At 42.0% G+C, this 9092-nt stretch overlaps 1 pseudogene; it reads right to left on the bottom strand.

Annotated features, from left to right (window-relative positions):
* Positions 1 to 1837: 1837 nt before the first annotated feature.
* Positions 1838 to 6156, bottom strand: LOC125843350 (uncharacterized; annotated as a pseudogene).
* Positions 6157 to 9092: the final 2936 nt, after the last annotated feature.

Raw genomic sequence — 9092 nt, forward strand, 5'->3', positions numbered from 1 at the left:
TATGAAATTTCTTCAAAAATGGAGTTAAGATCGAAATTCTCAATTTATCAAACTTTAACTTTACCGGGAAAGTCCAAATTGTACGCGGTTAATATGATGAAAATAATCGATGAATCAATAATTTTATGTTAAAATCAGTTTACCCATAACATAAGGATCGTAAATATACCTTTTTCATCAAAAAAGGAGTCCAAATCGATAAAACCCCAATTTTTTCCAAGAGATTTACGGATAGGAAAACAAACCAGATAAAGAAATTATGAGAAAATATCGAATTGAAGATTGAATACTAACCCTCATATTAATTCAAGAAGAAACCCGTAAGAATCACTCCATTCCGATCTCTAGAACTCCGGATATGCTCAAAATACCAAATGAACACAGTCTGAGATTTTTATAACAGTACATGGTTGTTATGCACCAGAAAAACAGCAGTTAATCTTTCACTAAAAAGGCCGTAATTTCCTCATACGACAGTGAAATGACCCGATTCTTTTTTGTAAATGTCTTAAATAATGATACGGACCTGCTCGTTCAATCGGAGCTCAATTTCATGCTCGTTTGCCCAGTCAAATATCATTTCTACTCGGTAAATAATTATTTCTTATTTACGATAAAAGTTCAATATCGGGTTAGTGAAAATGCACCAAATTTTGCAGATAAGTCCTATAATTCATGCTCAAAATTTCAGAACCTTCGGAATAATTTTTCAACCTTTAAAACTAATAATGAACCCTTTAATTGCCACAATTTGCTGAAATAGTGTCAAAGCATCCAAGAAGCTTAAAAGCTCACCCAAAACTCATTTGACACTTTCCGAACACAAACCAAATATGCTACTAGCTTGAAAATGACATTTCGGACTCAATGTAATCGTCGGAATTTGAATTCGAGATCTCCTTGACCCGATATCCGATAAGGCGTTAAGAAATTAACTTTAGGCTCAAAAACTCGAAACGCACTCGGGGCTTCTAAAAATTCAACCAAGACTCATTCTAGACTTATAATCACCCCCTGAATCCAACGGTGCCCTCGGAATTCCATTTCGAGCACCGGAACCTCGTTTGTTGACCAAAGTAAACTCTTGATCAAAATTTCACAATTTTTGCAACTTAGGACCTCAAATCTTCGTTTTAACTCCAAATTCAACTCCGTAAATTCTCACCGACCCGCTTCGACATTCTAAAACTGCTGAAATCGACGGAAATCTAATTCGAGTTTCGAAACTCCAAATGACTCGAAATAACATTTTTAACCAAACTTTAACTCTTAAAAACTCAACTTTCCAAAAACTCAACTTTTCATCAATTTTCCTTCAAACCAACTTCGAAAATACAACAATTAGGACTCGGGGCAACTATCGGGAGGGGTAAAATGGTCATTTTATAAAAATTTCCAAAAACGACCTTTAGGGTCATTACAGATATTATTCAGGAACATTTACTAATACAAAAATAAGAAGGGAAATAAATAGGAAAGAATTATAGTTAGTATATAAATGTTTACTATCATTTGAACAATATATTGTATACTCCCTCCCTTTCACAAAGAATGACCTAGTTTGACTTGGCACAGAGTTTAAGTAAATAAAGAAGACTTTTGAATCTTGTGGTCCTAAATTAAAGTTATGTCAAATGTACAAAATTGCCCTTAATCTTGTGGTCTTAAACATGCCACGTGGAAAGCAAAAAGTAAAATGTTACCGAAAAAGGAAAGAGGTCATTCTTTTTGAAACTGACTAAAAAGGAAAGGAGGACATTCTTTGTGAAACGGAGGGAGTATAACAAATTTATTATAAGGATCGATAATACACAATATATTATTACATTATCCACCACTAAAAATCATGTTCGTCCTCGAACATAAGGTGAAAGAAAGTACCTGAAGCTTAAAAAAACTGAGGATATCTGGCACGCATTTCAGACTCTGTCTCCCAAGTTGCCTCTCCCACTGATCGGTGCTTCCATTGCACCTTCACTGAAGCAATCTCCTTGGTCCTAAGCTTTCGAACCTGCCTGAACAATATAGCTATAGGTTCCTCCTCAAATGTCAAGTCTGGACCCAACTCCACTGAATCGAGTGAAAGCACATGTGACTCATCCGGAATATACTTCCGAAGCATAGAGACATGGAAAATAGGATGAACTGTCGACAAACTAGGTGGCAAGGCCAACTTATAGGCCACCTCTCCCACTCGACTCAAAATCTCAGAAGGTCCAATGAATCTACGGCTAAGCTTGCCCTTCTTGCCGAACCGCATCACACCCTTCATAGGTGACACTCTAAGCCAAACATGATCGCCCTCCATAAACACTAAGGCTCTGACTCTCCGGTCTGCATAACTCTTCTGTCGACTCTAGGCTGTCAACAGTCTATACTGAATCATACGGACTTCCTCCATAGCATCTCTAAGCAAGTCAGTATCCAAAGAGTCCATCTTTGCCGAATCAAACAAACCGATCGGAGACCTACATCGCCTGCCATACAACGCTTCAAATGGGGCCATCTGAATACTAGAGTGATAACTGTTATTGTAGGCAAACTTTGATAAGGGTAAATGTCGATCCCATCTAGCACCAAAATCGATCACACATGCTCGGAGCATGTCCTCCAACACCTGAATAGTTCTCTCGGACTGACCATCTGTCTGAGGGTGAAAGGCTGTACTCATATCTAGCTGAGTACCCAAACCATGTTGTAATGCCTTCCAGAAGTGAGAAGTAAATAATGAACCTCGATTTGATATAATAGAAACAGGAACCCCATGTAATCGCACAATCTGACTGATACATAGCTCGGCTAACTTCTCTGCCGTATATTTCACCCGAACCGGAATGAAGTGGACAAACTTGGTCAGCCTGTCAACAACAACCCAAATGGAGTCATAACCACCCACTGTGGTAGGCAAACCCACAACAAAGTCCATAGTGATCCGCTCCCACTTCCAAGTAGGAATAGGCATCCTCTGAGATACACCCCCGGGACGCTGGTGCTCACACTTGACCTGTTAGCAAGTCAAACACCTAGAAACAAAGTCTGAAATATCTCTATTCATCCCACACCACCAGTAATGCTGACTCAGATCATGATACATCTTCGCTGCTCCCAGATGGATAGAATATCGGGAACAATGGGCCTCTTCAAGAATCAGTCTAGTCAACTTGCCCGTCTTGGGCACACAAATCCTGGCTCTGATCCTCAAGACACCGTCAGAATCAAGGACAGCCTCATTGGCTTCCCCTCTCAATACTTTGTCTCGAATGAGACATAACTTCTCATCATCAAACTGGTGCGCACGGATCTGCTCGACTAAAGAAGACCGAGCCTCAATAAAAGCAATCATCCTATCACTCTTCTCTGAGATTTGCAACCGGACAAGATTATTAGCTAACATCTCAACATATTTAGCCAATGGTCTCTTCTCAATACTAAGTGCTGCAAGAGTTCCCATGCTAGGAGTCTTCTTACTCAGAGCATTGGCAACAACATTGGCCTTCCCCGGATGATATAGAATTGTCACNGTCAGAATCAAGGACAGCCTCATTGGCTTCCCCTCTCAATACTCTGTCTCGAATGAGACATAACTTCTCATCATCAAACTGGTGCGCACGGATCTGCTCGACTAAAGAAGACCGAGCCTCAATAAAAGCAATCATCCTATCACTCTTCTCTGAGATTTGCAACCGGACAAGATTATTAGCTAACATCTCAACATCTTTAGCCAATGGTCTCTTCTCAATACTAAGTGCTGCAAGAGTTCCCATGCTAGGAGTCTTCTTACTCAGAGCATTGGCAACAACATTGGCCTTCCCCGGATGATATAGAATTGTCACATCATAGTCCTTCAGCAACTCAAGCCATCTACGCTGTCTCAAGTTCAGATCCCTCTGACTAAAGATATACTGAAGACTCCGATGATCAGTGAAGATCTCACAATGCACCCCATACAAATAATGTCGCCATAACTTAAGTACAAATACTACAGCCGCCAACTCCAAATCATGAGTAGGGTAGTTCTTCTCATGGGACTTCAATTGCCTAGAAGCATAAGCAATCACTTTCCCCTTTTGCATCAATACACCACCCAATCCGACTCCTGAAGCATCACAATACACAGTAAAGTCTACACCCTCCTCAGGTAGAGTCAACACAGGAGCCAAAGTCAACAAAGTCTTGAGCTTTTGAAAACACTCCTCACACTCATCAGACCACTGAAAATCCACACCCTGTTGAGTCAATCTAGTCAATGGAGCTGCAATAGTAGAGAAACTCTGAACAAATCGTCGGTAATAACCTGCCAATCCCACAAAACTCTTAATCCTGATAGGAGAAGTAGGTCGCGTCTAGCCTCTAACTGCCTCAATCTTGGCCGGATCTACTCTAATACCTTCCTTGGACACCACGTGTCCAAAGAATGCCACAGAATTCAGCCAGAACTCACACTTTGAGAACTTGGCAAACAACCTCTCTTCCCTTAATCTCTTAAGTACAATTCTCAAGTGTCGGACATGGTCATCCTCAATCCTGGAGTAAACCAAAATGTCATCGATGAAAACAATCACAAAAGAATCAATGTATGGTCGAAACACCCCGTTCATCAACTCCATAAAAGCTGCAGGGGCATTAGTCAACCCAAAGGACATACTAAGAACTCATAATGCCCATATCGAGTCCGAAAAGCTATCTTAGGGATAACTGATGCCCTAATCTTCAACTGATGATACCCAGACCGCAAATCAATCTTAGAGAACAATGGTGCCCCCTGTAGCTGATCAAATAAGTCATCAGTACGGGGAAGAGGATACTTATTTTTCACTGTTACCTTGTTTAACTGTCTGTAATCAATACACATCCTCATAGTCCCATCCTTCTTCTTCACAAACAACATAGGGGCACCCCAAGATGACACACTAGGGCGAATAAACCCCTTACTCAATAAATCCTGCAACTGATCTTTCAACTCTTTCAACTCTGTTGGAGCCATACGGTAGGGAGGGATAGAAATGGGCTTAGTGCCCGGCTCCAAATCAATAGCAAAATCAATATCCCTATTGGGAGGAATACTTGGAAGATCAGAAGGGAATACATCGAGAAACTCCTGAACCACGGGAACAGAATCCATGGAAGGTGGTTCAACACTGGTGTCCCGAATAAAAGCCAAGTAAGACAAACATCCTCTCTCCACCAATCTCTGAGCACTGATACAGGAGATGACCTTGCTAGGATAAGAGCCATTAGCACCTTTCCACTTAACCCTCAGAACACCAGGCTTTACTAAAGTCACAGTCTTAGCATTACAATCAAGGACAACATGATGGGGAAAAAGCCAATTCATACCCAAGATAACATCAAAGTCTAGCATCCCCAGGATGATTAAATCTACCCAAGTGTCATACCCCGCTAGAGAAACAAGACAAGATCGATACACTCGATCCACCACTAAGGGCTCACCCACGGGTGTAGAAACACGAATAGGTACAGTCATGCTATCATATATCATATCAATTTCAGCAGCAAAATAGGGGACACATAAGAGAATGTAGACCCTGGATCAAACAATACAGACGAAGATCGATGGCATACTGGGATGATTCCTGTAATAACAGCATCAGAAGTCTCCACTTCGGGTCTCTCCGGGAAAGCATAACAGTGGCCCTCTCTGCCACCTCCAGCCTGGGTGGTAACTCTACCCTTACTCTGCTGAGCTGCAGAACCACTACTAGAAGCTCTACAGCCTCTACCTGACTGAACTTCACCTCGGCCTCTACCCTATGGTACTAGTGGTCTAGCCTGAAATGAAGAATTAGGATGGGACCCTCTACGACCCCTATGGGAAGTACACTGTCGCATCAGGTGATCGGGATCTCCACAAGAAAAGCAAAATCTCTGACCCGCGAATTGCTGTGCGGACCCTGAAAACCCACTATAATTGCCTCGCCCCATAGGTCACTGCTGTGAACCGTACAAGCCTTGACTCGTGCTATACGAACCTCGAGGTAGCTGACCACCCTCGGATGTCCGCATAGATGCATGAATGGGTCCCCGATGCTGAAAGGAACCACCCCCTCTGTGTGATCCCCTACCTCCAGATGAGGCACCATGAAACTGACCTGATGTACGGACCCTCTTAGGGTCCCCAAACTCTTCTCTCTCCATCAATTCTGCCTCTTTAGCGGTGCTCACAATGGACTGGAAGGAAGCCCCCTCTTTAGAAGCTCTAAACACAGCTGATCTGATGGAGAAAGTCAGCCCCCTCACGAATCTACGGATCCTTTCCGTCTCGTCTGGAATAATGGCCAAAGCATGCCTACACAACTGGCAAAAACGGGACTCATACTCTGTAACTGATAAGTTGTCCTGTTCGGATTCTCAAATCACAAATGACTCTCCTCTCTCACGCTCCAAGGGATAAAACGGTCATGAAAGGCACTGGAACACCTCTCCCAAGTCACTGGAGGAGATCCAACTAGCAAAGCCGCCGAATAAGTTCTCCACCACTCTCTCGGTGGCCCACAAAGTTGGAGTGTAGCATATCGAACCCCATGTGACTCAGCTAATCCAACAACCTCTAACAACTCTCGGCATGTAGTCAGAAACTCATGAGCGTCCTTACTCTTCCCACCCTGAAACTGAGGTGGGTCCATCTTTCAAAATTTCTCATACCTACGCTGCTCATCCTCTGTCAGAACAACCAATGGTGTACCTTGACCCCCAATTACTGGTGCAAGATCATTCTCAACCATGGTATCCTTTGGTGGCTGCCCCACCACATCCTGCATAACTAGAGCTTCCTGCTGCTCTTGGGTCTGAGCCCCCTCTCTAGTCTGAGAGTCTTGTGGTGTGGCAGTCGCACCACCACCCTGAGTAAAGCTCTCAAGCACACTTAACACCCTCAATAATGTATCCTGAAGCAAAGGTGTGACTGCAGGCTCTGGAGGAACCTGGTCTTCTCTGTCATCAATCTGAGGCCTAGGAGAGACCTCTCTAGTACGACTTCTCACTGGTGCTGCTCCACGGCCACGACCTCTGGCTAGTGTCGTTCCACGAGCACGACCTCTAGCTCGGGCTATGCCCCTACCCCTAGCTGGGGCCTCAACAACTGCCTCAGGAAGTGTCTCCCCTCTACCACCAGTAACAATCGCTCTAGTCCTCGTCATCTATCAAAAGAGTATACAATAGCTCAGTACTAAAGAAGGTAACCACGCACGATGAGAAAGAATGAATAAAAAGGAAGTTTCCTAATAGTCTTTATAGCCTCTCAGCGATAAGTACAGACGTCTCCGTACCGATCCTTGAGACTCTACGTAGACTCGGCGTGTATGCACGTGAGACCTATGAACCTGGGGCTCTGATACCATATTGTCACGACCCAAAAATGGATGTGATGGCACTTGTCGTATCCCACCAAGACAAGTCAGCTTAAAACCCAATCATTTCTATAAAGTGCGGAAATAAAGCAAAGTTCAATAACAGTTACTATTACAAAAACAAGTCAACTTAATTCAATCCCCAAAACCTGGTTGTCACGGGCACAAGTCTCTAATGTAAATACTAGAATTGAAATAAAATACGCAAGTCTCAAATGACGTTGTCTTTCAAGTAAAAACAAAATCATAAACAGGAGTAAGAAGGTTCGCTGAGATGACAAACAACTACCACTCAGATCTTCACAAAAACCTCGGAAACGAAGAGAATGGAAGGTATCACGAAGATCCGGGCTCGTAACCTACAAAGGATTGTAGAAGCAAGGGGTGAGTAGCAAACCACACGGTACTCAACAAGAAAACCTCTAAACACAAGCTAAGAGTACAGAATACGAGTACTCCTTACACCCCATCCTAACCTCCATAACTACAACCTGCATAAAACCAGCCCAACCTAACAATTCACAGTTTACAAAGCATAAAGCTCAACAACAGCACTCTAACAGATCATATATTCTCAATATTCATCAATAACAAGTTTCACAGAAAGGCAATTACAAGATCAGCAACACACAAGATCAAGTTCATCAATAATAAAATTGTGCAATGCAATGAAATGCAATGTCAAGTATAGTGAAGCATGTCTGACCTAATGATACACACCCGCTGTCTCTTAGTCCGGGACCCATAGGGGACATATCTGTCCATGCATCCATCGTGGCGCGCGATACGTCCCTCGAAATATAATATCCGTCGCGGCGCGCGACACGTCCCTCAAAATATAGTATCTATCGCGGCGCGCGATACGTCCCTCGAAATGGTACATCCTCTTTAATTTCTTATTCTTTCTCAATGCACATAACACTTGTCACAACTATGTCTCAGAACAATGCAAATGACATGTTCACACAATTAATGAGGAGATGACCATTTTCATAACATTGCACAAATCACAACAACAGAATCATGATACAACTTCAATAATGATTCAATAAGTCTTTCAAACAATTCTCAACACATCACACAAACAATTGATCACATTACTCCCAAACATATACCACAAGGAAATACACGAATTCCATACGCTTAACAAGGGTTTAGAAATCCACTTGCCTCAATCAATCAAGAATTCACTCCAGGACTTGAGCCTTCTCTTTTCGTTGAGCTTCCAAATCAATGCAATCTATTCAAGTACATAGTCTCAATAAGATTTCGAAACTAACAACATTCATATTACTCTATGTCCAACTAGACCCAAGAGCTCACCCAAACCTAAAATCAAGTTCTTATATCTTGGTGCCAATTAACATGTCAACTCTCATATTTTCTAAATTTCAAGCGTAGAGTTAAATTTCAATTTCTCCAAATATCATTAGAAAATTATTAAGAACTAATGAAACAATAACACGTCAACTTACTATAGTCAATAATACCCAGATTCCATGCACCCTAAAATATTTCAAATAATTAGAACACCCAGGACCCAATTCCAACTTTAACGTATAGTTACTGGTCATAATTGCTTGTTCCAAATTTTTTCAAATCAAAATTTTCATAACATCACTCAATTTATATATATACATAATCACTCCCCATCATTGAAAAATTAGAAACCCTCACTGGCCACCAAAATAACAAATAATAATAATAATAATAATAATTAACTCC

Source organism: Solanum stenotomum, chromosome 10 (genome assembly GCF_019186545.1).
Source record: "Solanum stenotomum isolate F172 chromosome 10, ASM1918654v1, whole genome shotgun sequence".
In the NCBI taxonomy this organism is placed as follows: domain Eukaryota; kingdom Viridiplantae; phylum Streptophyta; class Magnoliopsida; order Solanales; family Solanaceae; genus Solanum; species Solanum stenotomum.